The 14093-nt window shown below is 37.7% G+C and overlaps 1 protein-coding gene across 1 annotated transcript in view; it reads right to left on the minus strand.

Moving 5' to 3' along the window:
• ROBO2 (roundabout guidance receptor 2) overlaps positions 1–14093 on the minus strand; it is a 442630-nt gene that overhangs the window by 148691 nt on the left and 279846 nt on the right. The window lies entirely within an intron of this gene.

Below are 14093 nucleotides of genomic sequence, written 5' to 3' on the forward strand. Positions count from 1 at the left end.
TGGGAGAAAACTTAGCTGAGTGGAAATATAAATTTTAAGAATAAGACATTGCTTCTCTGCTTGGGGTCTTGTGGTTTTTTTTAAAAGATTTTAAGTTCAACTGCACACGTACGGTTCATTAGCAATGACTATAGGAAACAAAAGTAGCAGTTGCTAGAAGCAGATAATGCAGAGGAAAATGGTATCAGACAGCACTGGATTTGGATGCTGCTTTGTGCATCCTCTTGTTAAAAAAGCATCGGCTCTCCCGAAGAAATGAAAAAAGCACATCTAGAGCCTTCCAGAGGTGTCCCTGCGTTTAAAAAATGGTGGGCTCTCAGAAAAGTTCAAAGCATGCTGAAATCATTGATGACAACTGTAAACATATGTGAAATCACCGATATGAAGACACTGTCCTTAAAACCATAAAGTATTAGATACAGTTTTGAGGGAGAGTTATGTGAATAAATACTGGCTGTTTCCTCCCCTAATGCATTCTAATTTATGTTGTGTTAATATGTAAGAGGGAAGAGATTAGAAAAGAAAAATGCTCACAAAATTCTGTGCGACTTTTTTTGTTGTTTAAGTCAGAGGTAAATCACATTGTACTGATTGACCCTCAAACACTGCTGTGAGCCAGGGATACGCAACAACAGACTAGTCACAGGTTCTGCTGAGTGACGCTTTAATTCATTTTAGGGACAAACTAGTTTGTAAATGTCACGATATCTGACTCCTTTCCTGGTAAATGTCCTCTAAAACATAAACTGCAATATGGACAAGAACGTGCTGTAAAGAGATAAAAATAGATCTACCATTGACTACAGCTGTTTCCCCACATCTTCCTCAAAGCAAAGGGGAGCGCTACTGGGTAAGAAATCAATACTCTAAATATAAGGAAGGGTCCTCAATTATTGCAAATAGCTAGAGTTTACCAAACTACATTATGTGTGTTCTTATTTGGAATTTTTTTGGCACCTTCAGCTATGCTGCAGTCAAAAGGCATATGAACAAAAAGCGATACAAATGTCATTACAAAAACAAAAAAAACATGTGATGAGCTCCTGACGTACATGCAGCGAACTTGTGTGTGCTAACAGAGAACAACAAATATTTTTTAGAGCACAGACAAAGAGGCCCTCACTAATAGCCTGGTCACTCGTGACAACAGTAAAGAACCTCACACACTCGTTTTTGTTAAATGGGTTCACTGCTTATTGCAAATCAAATACAACTGAGAGAACAAGCTCGAAAACAGCCATGATTTAAGCAGCTTTGTCCTTTAAGGTGGAAAATCTACATTGAGCACAGTAAATACAGCTTTCTGCACAAAGATTTAATACAGACAGACATGAAAAAAATACCAAAGTGATCCAAGAAAGTAAATGACATCTGACTGGCTTGTTTACACATCCTCATTTCCCCAAACCATTTTGCCTCATTTACTACACTTTGTCACTATGCGAGTGTTTGGGGGATTTCAAATGGACTCATTCTGTTCTAACAGATGTCAAAGAAAAGGTACATTGGTTTTAATGACTATTTGGGGACATATGGGAATAGGTTTTTTCCCCTGTATAAACAGTCCACAGCAGTCATCCAGCAGGATCTGATTCCATTCTTTCCCATACTTATATCCTCCTAAATTTTCTCAAAATTATCACGTCACTGTTGTTTACTAATGCACTGCTGCTCATGTATTATTTTCTGAAAGTATTTCATTGCTGCAATCTCAGTCAGATCACAAGAGTGAATGTGCTACAACTTTACAACCACCACAACTCTGGACATAGAAAGCCATTTGTCAACAGCAACCACTTGTTTCCAAAGTGAAATGGACAAAAAGCCAAAACTAAAACTCATATGCACATACACATGTATATATGACTTTCCATGTGAAGCAACATTAAGAAAAGCTCAGCTACAAATGGAAATCACTACTATAATTAACCAAAATTTAAAACTTCTGAAAAGTTGAAACTAATATGGCATTTTAGGGACAAATTCTTAAACGCAGTAGTAAATAACATATCCCACTGTTACAGAAACACATTATACTTTGTGTACGTCATATTAAAAGGCTGTCACTTCCACTTTTTTCCAAAGTAACGCGTAATTTGGTTAAATTTCTATGCCATAAGCTAAAATTTTCCTTAGATATAAAAATAAAAGTAATAATAAATCATATAAGCATATAGAGTGCATGTAAGAGATGAATTTGGCTTCAGTTTAGGCTGATACTGTGAGCTATATATTACTTCCTCCTTGACAATCCTTTACTAGAGGAAGCATAAGCCATCAAAACATGCAGTCTGCCGGTTGTGTGTCACCACATAATGTTTTTTTCTATTTTAACTTTAACTCCCACTTTTTTTTTGTCTTCCCAATATATTCCTCAGCACTAAATGCTACTGAGAAACAGCTAATGGCCTACCGCCAGACACACATACACTCACAAAAATCAACATAAATTTTTCTCACAATTAGCAAATAATTTAGTGATGTCTTTTTGGTCGTTAGAAAGAAAGGCTATGATGTCTTTCAGTTCAAACAAAGATCCCTTAGGTCTACTTTAAAAAACCCATATCTCACCAACTTGATGAATCAAGACACACCTCCAAAGAAGACAATATGTTGGGGTAACTGAGTTACAGACCTAATTACTCTAAGTTATGTTCAGTAATTCTATAACCTATGTAGATGTTACACTCTTCGGATGACATCCTCTCTTTTTTGTTATTCAAAAAATGTCCTGACTGTGCAGATTTTGTCTGTTTCTTGGCAGTGTAATATCAAAGAAGAATAAAACAGTAGTGCCCGGTTATTTCAGCTCATGAACGAAAGGCAGAAGCCCAGCCTGTGGCCTTCAGAAAGCCATTAACTGGAGCAGTATCTTCTGCTGTGTTCACTGGAGTGCTGGGTTTTAGTTGCACTCACTGAAGACTTTCTCAATACTTCAGTGGCTGTGTGCAGAAATGAAAAGTGGCAGGACTGGGTGCAGGCAATCATCTTAAGCTGTGTGGCACGTAAGATTAGCCAAAAAGCAAGTTCTGTGGGGCTCTGCTGAAAGTGAAGATGAAAGTACCAATTGCTTACCAGTATTCCTTGGCAAGGAGCAGGCACGATTATTCAGAACATTTAAGGTGACTAGGAATTCAGTACCCTATAGAAGGGTACAGGACACTGTTTCCTTAAAACCTTTTTTAAACTAGCTATAAAGTTTTAAACATCATTATGGAGCTGCGGTGGGGAGGAGGAGGAGGAAGGTCAAATTGCAGGCTATACTTCTTTCTTTGCAACATTGTCTGAAAATTACGGCACTGGCATAAAATGCTACATTTCCTTTGAATGCTATCATTTCATCTTCAGAATTTGTTATGCAACTCATATTTGTACTCTACTTCTCATTTCTTATATAACAAATTATTCTGTGCCTTTTTATGATCTTGTAGGAAGTCAAGGTTGAATCAAAGCCATTGTGACTGCCAAAGTGCATGTATAAAATTATACCACTAAGCGTTAACCTTGCTTTGTAGGTTCACTTATACTTTTCAATTAAAAGCTATCTTTATTATTGAAGCAAAGTACTTTATAGTTTTTCAGTTAAAAGTCACCTTTAGTATTTAGGCAAAGCCACTTTCACGGTAATTCACACTTGCATTTTCAAAAAACTCTTCTGCCTAAAAATGTCTGTACAGTGACCTTGTTTCATCTACAGTTTTAAAAGAACACAGAAGAATTTGTAAGTGACATTTTACTTGTATTTACTTAGTCCATTTAGTAAACGTGGGAAAAGGTAAAAATCAATATGTTAAGAAACCTTCCATCTCTCCGAGGAAATTATATAAATATTATACACGTGTGCATGCGTGCCTGTATGTGAATATATATCTAGATATATTCATGTTTTAAAAACCAAATTCAGTAATTACATGGCATTATTTTTTTCTCTCTCAAAATGCCCCTTAAGCCATCAGAAACTGCCTATGTTTCATATGAAGGCTAAAATCACATGTTAATTGTTACAGCTACATTTGCAGAATAAATATTCTCTTCACTACTTAAAAAAAAACATTGAAATTAGAAACACAAACCACTGTGCTCCTGCTTTGTCCAGAAGCCTCAAACAATGAGGATAAATGAGCTTTACCGAGCTTCTCTAAAATAAATCTTGAAGTGTGTAGTCATAAACAGGAAAAATAAAGACCTGCGTGCCCCAAAGATTTATGCACATGTTTAACTATACTCATTGTTAGTTAATCCCACCGAAGTCAACAGGAATACTCACAGTGCATAAAGCTACATACACACATAAGACTCCGGCCTCGGGGCCTGATATTTCAGTACTTGCTTTGCTTGAGTAATACCCTGAGGAACTGGCTCTGTAAAGGCCGTCCAATTTTTCCACTGGTTCTCAATGACTTCTCTAGAGAATAGTTACTAGTCACAACTCTGTTCTGTGGGAAAGCCACTGGTCCACCTCTTTTTTTTCCCCTGTAATACTTTCACGGATGTAATGTTGGTTTCAGTTAAATTAACATCCTGAATTACTCCTTAAAACATCCTATTAACAAATCTTAGTACACAGAAGCTAGCGACACTAGGTGATGGAGAAGAGAAACAGTGAAAATGATTAAGCAGGAAAACAAGATACTATGTGTCTAATACAATATGGGATTTTCATTTACAGAGTAATAGGGATGGTATTAAGACTAAATCATCACAGTGTCAGAATGTGCATAGTGATGATAAAAGATTATATGCTTTATACATGACTGATGATGACACATTTAGAAAATATTTAGAAGGGAAAAGACAAAGTGATGTCTCATGCAACTTATGAAACTGCAACATTTACAACATGTCACCCTCAAATTACTGTACAACAGGAAAAAAAATGACCCCTTTAGTATCAATGCCCCCAGCTCTTCTGTTACAAGGGCCTTGACAAGAAACCCATTTATTTTCTTCAGAGAAATTGTTCCGAGGTGGTTGTTAGGCACAGCGGAGACTTGACTCCTCAGACCTGGGCTGGATTAGACCGCCCAGATAAGATGGAGAACAATGTTGCGTGTTTGTCTCCCTCACACTTCAGAAAGGTTATATATCTTCTCTGGGAGAGGCGTTCCTGATTTAATTTGCATTGTAGGGATTTTGAATCCCAAGACTGTGGCAGAAGTTAGAAATTATGCCAAGATTGATAGCGTTGTCTTAATACTGTAGCGGGAGTCTCTCATAGGAAGGGCAACCTAATTAAGAAGTTATAACAAAACAAACATTTTCATACAAGACACAGCATATAGTAATTCTCCATGCAGAAATAAGCTTAGCTTCCACTTGGTTTCCAGAAAGGAGACCTATTTCAACTTTATCTTGGAAAGCATAATTTAGAAAAGATTCACCCATACCTACTGCTGGTTTTAAAGATTTTTTTTTCTTTAAATAACTAACTAAAGACTTATATAACTCTTTAAATAAACTAATCTTACATCACATACATTCGTTTTACTCACGGCTTGGTAATTAACTTAAAATAGTAGCTTCTTTCTTTTTTTTTTCCTGCAAAAGGAGGCTTGGTTTTTTGATCCATAAAATTACATAAGCCAGGAGTTTAGAGAACAGGAGTCTAGAAGCAATCAAGTAAATCTATATTCACAATGCATCTAAATAAACATCTGAATCCTTTGTACTGTTAACTAGCACTTTTTAAACTCACCACAACTAAAGAAGATTTAGGAGCTTACTTTTAGGTAACAAGCTGTGAAAACCTTTTATTAATAATGCTATTTTCTCTTATGCAAGATATAATGCAGTCCACGTCTGTATGTAAAAACATCACACTATATTAGTAGCCGGTCTGCTGCAGGTGCTTTTTATACTGGTACAAAATGAAGTACAGCCATCCTCCCTGTCTGGGAACACACTGTACTGGACAAACACATTGCATTGATTGTACGGCTGCCACCAGAGCTGCACAAATTCATTTGTACCAACAGACTTGCATTTGAGAGAGAAGGCAGCAACCATTCTAGAGGATCTCAGTAGGTGAAAAGGCCAATTTGTGCATAGCCTCCTTTCCCAAGACACCTGTGACATATCAAAGCCCTTTATCACATATTGCCATCTAACAGAGCCAGCTGCTTTGGGTGGTAGATAAAGTTCCTAGGCAGTTACAGCGATAAGAACAGCCCCATCTGCTGAAACTCTAGAAAGAAAGAAAATTGCTTGTTAATGATTTACAAGATTTGACTAATTTGTCATTATTAAAGTAAATGGTTCTAAGCCAGCTGTAAATAGCGTAAGGTATTCTTCTACATTTACATGTAATGGATGTACAGGATCACATTCCTAAATGTCTTTTTCTAGCCAAATTACTTGAGAACATGCTCTGAGTGAGTAACAGCAACAGCCAGATTAATGTCATGAGAATATTGATCTTTTTTTGGTAACATGTATGATATTAGCTGATAAATTTCATCAGAATAATATGAGAGCTTGGGAATATGCTCACTAGCATCTTCCCTACAGTTTCAGCAGGACGTTGTTTGGGATTGACTGTTCCCACACCATCTAATATCCGTCCTTTAAAGTGAACAATTCTGCAGATTTCTGTGCAGATACTGGGGTCCTTCTCTCCCTCTTTAGTGTATATTTTCTCAATCTGGGCATCTACTCTCAAAAAGTAAACATAACACTATGAAAACTTTTCTACCTCTTTGACAGATTTAACTGAAATGATGAGAATCAGAGAGCAAAAAGTTCAGTAGGCAGACATACACAGTGACTAACACTGATCACACAAGTCTCATTTCCATAAGAAACCAGGATCAAAACACTCACCTAATACTTTTAAGTTTTTTTTTTTAAAACAGCGGCCCACCATGAAAAGATATTGAATATGCAAAAGACACCAAACATTACCTCATTTTAGGTACAAAGGGACAGGTTTAATAATTCTGAAGAGTAGCAAGCTGAACATATCTGTAATGTTAATATTTACCAATAAGAAAACCTACGAAATTATTTGGAAAGATGTTGTTTCCTGAAGCCAGCAAGAGTTGGCTTTGACCCACTCCCACTTTACATGCGTAGCTTACTGCTCAGGTAGGTTTGGTATTTTGAATTTGAATTTTCAGAAACTGTCAGAAACCTTCACTGTGGCACAGCAGTCCAAAACTTACAGAAATATCAGTGCAGCATGAGGCTCGAAGCTGTATGAGAGCATGTACACCACTAGACCCTGTTGATCCAATATATATTTGTTAGCACCTCCAGTGCACATTCACAGTGAAGTCAAGCCCCTGTTCTTTCTCTTACAGTCTTGGAAACTTGCTGTGAATCTCCAAGGCAAAAACTCCAGAATAGATCGGCTTTCAGGAATTATTACCCTTACAGAATTGTAACCTTACAGGAAGAGATACAAGTATTATTTTAAATAATAAACACAGGAGAGATCAGATTTTTTTGAGTCCTCTATCAGAAACAATATCCCAAAACTGCACTCCTATTTTTGTGCTATTTACTCAACTTGCTCTTGATCTTAGTGGATTAAAACCGGAAAGTTATCAAGTCTTCCTGTGAAATGAGTAAAACCATCAGCTCCTAAGAAAGGAAATGATTTTTAGGAGGGTCAGCACCTCACAAAATGGAATTTAGTTAATACTGTCATTCATTACTGCAACAAAATGAAAGAAGAAATTACAAATAAAAACACAGAAATTTTGACTGTGATGTTTAAATTAAAATCTTCTTAATGTTGATGAAAACTTCCCAGTAACTTGAAATACTGAACACTTAATGTGCCATAGTTTCATTAATCATTTAACTCAGTATGTATAAATCCAAACCCCAGGGGAGACAGATTTTGAAATGATCATTTCAGACAGTGCGTACCTCTAATGAATGCATTATTTGGGATATTTCCAACATGGTTAATAAGGTAATGTTCATAAAAGAGACAAATGAATGGACATTTCTGGCCTACCTTATATGCTTGGACAAATTGTGATGAACACCATGCATATAAATGACAAAGGATTAATCATACCAAAAAATTGAAATTCATTCTTTATTCCAATGGCAAATAGAATACATCAGTAAAACAAAGAACAGGCACTCTGCCTGACTTTACATAGGTAGTGAACTTCAAAACTGACCAACAGTCCAAGCAGTGATTTCAGCGTCTTTACCTGCTTTTGAAAACTTCTGCAGGATTTTGAAAGAATGACAACTGACTTTTCAATTATGACTAGGCTGAAAACCATAAGCCAAAACTAACAGCTCTTTGAAGAACTCACCTATGATTTCCATATCTATTTCTTTAAGGCAGAGGTAGGCTACATTCTAGGAACAGGATTTTTTGCCATAAACATGTGCATTACATTAGGTAATTTTTAACCCAGCTAGATTGTCACTGTTGGTATCTAGCACTGTCCCAGAAATGTTTTCTGTTAAAACTTAAACACTCCCTTTACATTGTCTTGACAGATCACATCTGACCATCTTAAAGACCTGAAGTCTCCAAGGTATTCCATTGTGAATAATTCATATTATAACCAATTTTATTCTTAAAAGCAGTTGTACTAAAATGCTGGTGTAGCACATTTTCCATAAAAAGTATCTTGTCCCAGAAGACAAAAGGGGGATTGAGATAAAAGGTGCAGATATTGTTTCCCTTGCTGCAAAGCCCATCTGAAGCAAACCAGCTTATACGCCTTGAAGAGATACAGTGACTATGCATCTATAACTCTAAACTGTGCTAAATCTAATTCCTTAGAGGGGAGGCTAAAGTGGCAGTGTGGTGAATTGTTCCTCTGTGATTATGTTAGAAGAACATGTACCCTCAACTTTTCATCACCCAGTGTTAGACGCTTAGCTACAAATACGGTAAAACCTAAGGAAATCATAGGATTGATGTGAAAATGTGGATTAGAAAACTCTGGAAGCAATTTTTTTTTTGAATGATGCCTGTTCAGCAGCTCTTAAAACAAGGCAGCAGTGCAGATTAAACATTAATTTTGGGGATTAAGCCCTAAATTATAGTACTTGTGTGGAGCAGAAATCCCTCTCATTGCAAAAGCTAAATTTCTACAGCAGAATGAGGATGGATTTAGAAGGCATGAAAGAGGTAAGGGATTAATCATATTATAGTAGTGTTCCTCCTTATTTAAAATATAAAGCCCTTCATCTTAGAGGACATCAAGGACACAAGAAATACGTGAATGAGTAACACGTTGTGGTACAAGCACACTTCAGTGCCGCAGTCCAATTAAACCAGCACATACCTGCTTATTCTTTCAACGTAGAAAGCCGAAATGCAACAGAACTGGAATCTCTGTGCACTGCAAAACCAGCATTTATAACCATCAAAATAAGGGGCTGAAGTTTTTAAGGAATTAAGAATTTCTGAATATTTGAATTTTAAAATGTTGTATTACGTTGGACAAAGACTAACATCTCTCAGAAGAGTAGCTTTCACTTTTTACAAACACGTAAAGCTGTAAGCACTCATTTATTTGAGTCTTGTAAGACTCCTCGCAGTCAGCAAGTAACTGAGTAGACATTGAATCTTCCTCAGCTCTCTTAAATGAATAGCAGCTAAAGCTAATTGTAAAATACAATATATTATTCCTATCTTACATGATAAAACCTGTTACTGGTGGATTCCTTTACAAATACCAATCAGGTCTACTTTATGATATGTTCATTTCATTGTCTCCAATAATCTGGAATACGCTGTTCTTTTCCTGACCTTTGGTGACCCTGTCTCATTCTTTTGGTCTATACTGCACATCTACATTGATCTGTAGACAAAGCACTGTCAGATGGAATCAATACATCATTCCTTCAGCAACAAGACTGGCTTTTGCTCAGTTTACTTTCGTTTTTTTAACAGATCAATAGTGCTAAACTGATGTATTGTAAATTGGGGTGTAATTAGTACCTGTCTGCAAGCCTGTTAACAAGCTGCTAAAATATTATGCAGACTTTTTTAGCTAAACAGATTTCAAACTCTCTTCAGTTGTGAATAGGTGGCCTCTTTAAAGAAATTCAGAGGACAATAGACTACACAAAAATCATGCCCCCAATGATTACATAGAAAGTTTTCACTTTTTATTGATAATAAAAAGACACAGTGATTAAAATGCAACACATTATAAAATTAAATCATCAAACTTGAATGTCACCAGTGAATATAGCTAAAACCCTCCTCTCCTTCAATTTAGGTTAAGATGATAATTTGGAGTAACACTTCATTTTATGCTAAGATTTCATAAATGGTTAAAACCGTATAATAACTCTTAAGTTTCTGAAGACATCACCACTTAGCAATCAGATGTATTTGATACCATCCAGTGCAAAATTTTAATTGCAATATGCTAATTCTAACTTGGACAAAATAAAACTAAGATGATTTATCACTAGTTATTTATAGCAATGTGGATGAGCTAAAATCTATCAGCATCACCACATCACGGACAAAGAAGCTGCTGAGAAGTAGCATTTGTGCGTTTTTAAGAAAGAACAACAGAAAAGCAACAAAAACTATATTTTCTTTCTGGACTATTACTTTTTCAGATCAAGTTCCTCATTGAAAGAGCAGAGAATCAGCACAACCACAAACCCCTTGCCATTCATGCACAACAGCTCCCAGTGATGAGCGTTGTCCAAAATCTTTAGGCCTGTTGTGGGTTAATGGAGGTTATTGTTAGAGAACTTTTATTCAGTCAAAACCTGCCCCAAGTTCAAAGAGACAGACTTCTGATTCGGTACTGACTGGGTACTCTGCTTCTTCCTCTTTCCTACCCTGGCTTGTCTACTTTTTTGTATTTCTCTCTCTCTCACTTAATCAAAGCTATTCTGCTGACTGCTCCCCTGGTGTCCTGCTCCTATGCTTACGCACGAGCACCCTTTAAACATCACCTGAAATCTCTAATTTCCTTACCCATGACTATGTTTATTCCTCCACGCTGTTCTTTCCCAGATTCCTTTTCATAAGCCTGTGGCCTTGCTCTCCAGAAGCTACTGGTTTGAGGACCTCAGCTTGAGACACTTTAAGGAAAGAGGCCAGGCTCAGCAGCTCCATAGGAACAGACCCGCTCAAACACAACATGTCCAGACTTCACGACCATTCACTATTGAAATTCACAAGCAAACTTATACGTATTCTGGTTTGGTGTGAGCGCATTGCTGACCCAAGAGATGTCTTAAAATGGTTGTCTTTGTCCTTTCCTACCACCCATCATTATGAACTCATCTTTAAGTATCACATTAATTCAGGTCCCAAGCCTACAGTGTTTACTCAAGCCTAGGAAAGGCTGCATAGGAGGCATAGGGAATATAGCAAAATGCTAATCTGTGAGTCATGTAATTACATCAGGCTCTCTGCTCACATTGAAAAGCATAACTCTTTAATAACTGTTGAGGAAGGCAGAAAAACATAAGCTTCAAGTTATTAAAAAGAAGTGCCTGCTTGAATCTGAAGACAACTTGAAAAAGAGGATGAAAGTCCTGGAGAAAAAAAAAAAAAAAAAATCATAGGTAGAGCAGCAACTTCACTTTATTTTTCTTTTCCTTTTAATAAAACATTACAAATTGAAGGGAAGCGCTACAAAAAACCAAAAAGGTTGCCTCTTTCCACTGGTTAAAGGGTATACATGAGAGAGTGAGCTATGCACTAATTTTTTGCCTAGATTTAATTACACAAACTCAGAGTGAACGACATCTTACTTCATGAGCATTCCTATAGCTTTGAGAGAAACTAGAAATGAGGCGTGTGGCAAGGCTGTGCAAGCCTTGTGGAACAAGGATACCAGGTTCCCAGGTAGGAAGTACCAGATGTCTGAAGGTGAGCAGTCAGCCGCAGCACGGCTGCAGGGCCCGCTGTGCCACGTGCTGCTCTGGAGAGCACACGCTGCTCTCACACAGATGGCGAGGGCCAGCAGCCTCCGGAGCGGCACAGCTGCAGCCTGCCATCCCACCACGGGGCCTCGGAGCCCGGACGTTTGAAGAAGTTCGCTCCTGCACCAGAAACAGCCCAACTGCATTGGCCCTGAGAGGCAAGTGATCGCCCAAGGGGTCAGGGCATCGCTTTTACCACCACAGCTATGCCAATATCGCAATTGAAAGCAACTCGTTCAAATCCACCTATGCTTCTTTATGAAGAATGGTTCTTGCTCAGACCTCCTGATGCTCTTTCATCGAGGCCCCTTGGAGACCTTACCACTTGGGATGGAAGAATGCCCAAGCTCCATTACTCTGTAAGGAGCCGCAGGATTTTGGTTTGGGGCTGTTCTTTTCTGAGAGATTTTGTAGGGGACAAGAACATGTAGACACGCTTAAATTTCAAATAACCTTGTGCAAGCTCCAGGGGGAGATCGTGAAAGCAAGATGATACTTAGGGAGAGTAAGAAAAAGAGCAGCAGAACCAATGAAAGCACCTTTCAGTTGAAAGCGCTGTTCTAACAAACAATCTGAAAATTTTAAGTATCCCGCCAAGTCTTTTCTACTCTGGAACCTTCTAAATTTGAGATTAACTTTATACATTTAAATGTATTTCTGTCTTAAATATTATTAATTAAAAAATCATCTCCTCTACAGTGTGATTAAAACATATGGGTTTTACAAATTCTTATTTTTCACAGCATTAACAAAAAAATGACATTTCTTAGAGTTACTCTTCCCTCTTCTTTTGGTTACAGACAGTCCATGCACCGCAACAATACATCAAATATAGGCAACCTGCTTTTTATCATTTAATGTTACGCTTTGAAAGTTCCATGCATCAGTGGAAATGAACCCATTGATTTTATCTCTACTCTTTTGGTTGGGAGAGGGGAAAAAAACCAAACCAAACCAAAAAAGATTAGACTCTACAACTGTATGCATCTGTGCATGAAAAAAATGTACCTGGACCTTGAGAGATAAACTGAATTTTTTTTTTATTCTGTATCTTTGTCCAGAAGCTCTCTTATCTGTTTGCACAATGTTCTGAAACACATTTTCCTTTTCTTCTAATATCTTTCTTCCACAAATTGCAAAAGATTGTTTTATCTTTTTATTTTTACTTCAATTTATATTTGGAAATAATAGACATAAGATGTCTAAACACGCCAGATATGAAATACTCTTGGTTTTATTTAATCCTACTTGGGTGCTACTTTTCATGTTGCCATAGAACTTGAAAGACACTGAACTAGACGCCTTCAGAAGTGGTTCATTTTTAATTCTCCCTTGTGAAAATGACAATGTATGTAAGAGCATGCACCCACATATACGTCTGAAGTCCTAAACTTAAAGAAAGGCAGGCAGCAAAGTACAGTAATTCTTCCATTTCATTCTATATCCAAAAAGTATAACTCAGTAGATGAAAGAATGTTTATTTCCTGTATAATCTCATCCTTCCTCCTCCTCCTCTCTTTGTTTAATCAACATTCAGCTTCACTTGTCAATAACCAGGAATATAACATAAGCTCCAAAGCTTCTAGCAACGGGGAAAGAAAATCTGAACTGCATATGCTACTTTACGCATTACATAGATGCACTTCCACAGCACAGTTCTCCTGTGAAGCATTATTAGCTCTAATCCAGTCAAACGCATCATATATTTTTAGCAAAACAGAAAGCCAAGACCCCATCAGTGCCTGCTGTTCTCTGATACTGATCGCATCCTTCTCTACCTTTATCTGTCACGCTGGTCACTTGGTCGGGACTGTGCCATGCCCTTGGGGCAGCTCCTCGTGGAGGAAGAAGCTCCAGGAGGAGTCTGAGAGAATGGGCGGTCTGAGAGAATGGGCAGCTCCACCCAGCTCTCTCCCTCACGTCAGTGTTTGATGGCTAGCGTGCACAACGGTACCTGTCTGAGCAACTAACACGCTCTTTGCCCTCTCTTCCCTTTGCATTCCCTCCCCTGCATTTAATGCCATTTAAGTCCGGAGCGGTTGGGTACGGTTATGGTACAAAGCTGTTTAAATAATCACAAGGTGGTTTTGGCCAGCCACAGGCAATAAAATGGTACAGCACAATAATCCCATTTGTGTTACGGAGTATTTGAGGGCAGATTCTGCATCTTCTCTGCCCTCAGTAGGGATGAACTTATACTCGTTGCCCTTGGT

Source organism: Tauraco erythrolophus, chromosome 1 (assembly GCF_009769465.1).
Source record: "Tauraco erythrolophus isolate bTauEry1 chromosome 1, bTauEry1.pri, whole genome shotgun sequence".
Lineage (NCBI taxonomy): Eukaryota > Metazoa > Chordata > Aves > Musophagiformes > Musophagidae > Tauraco > Tauraco erythrolophus.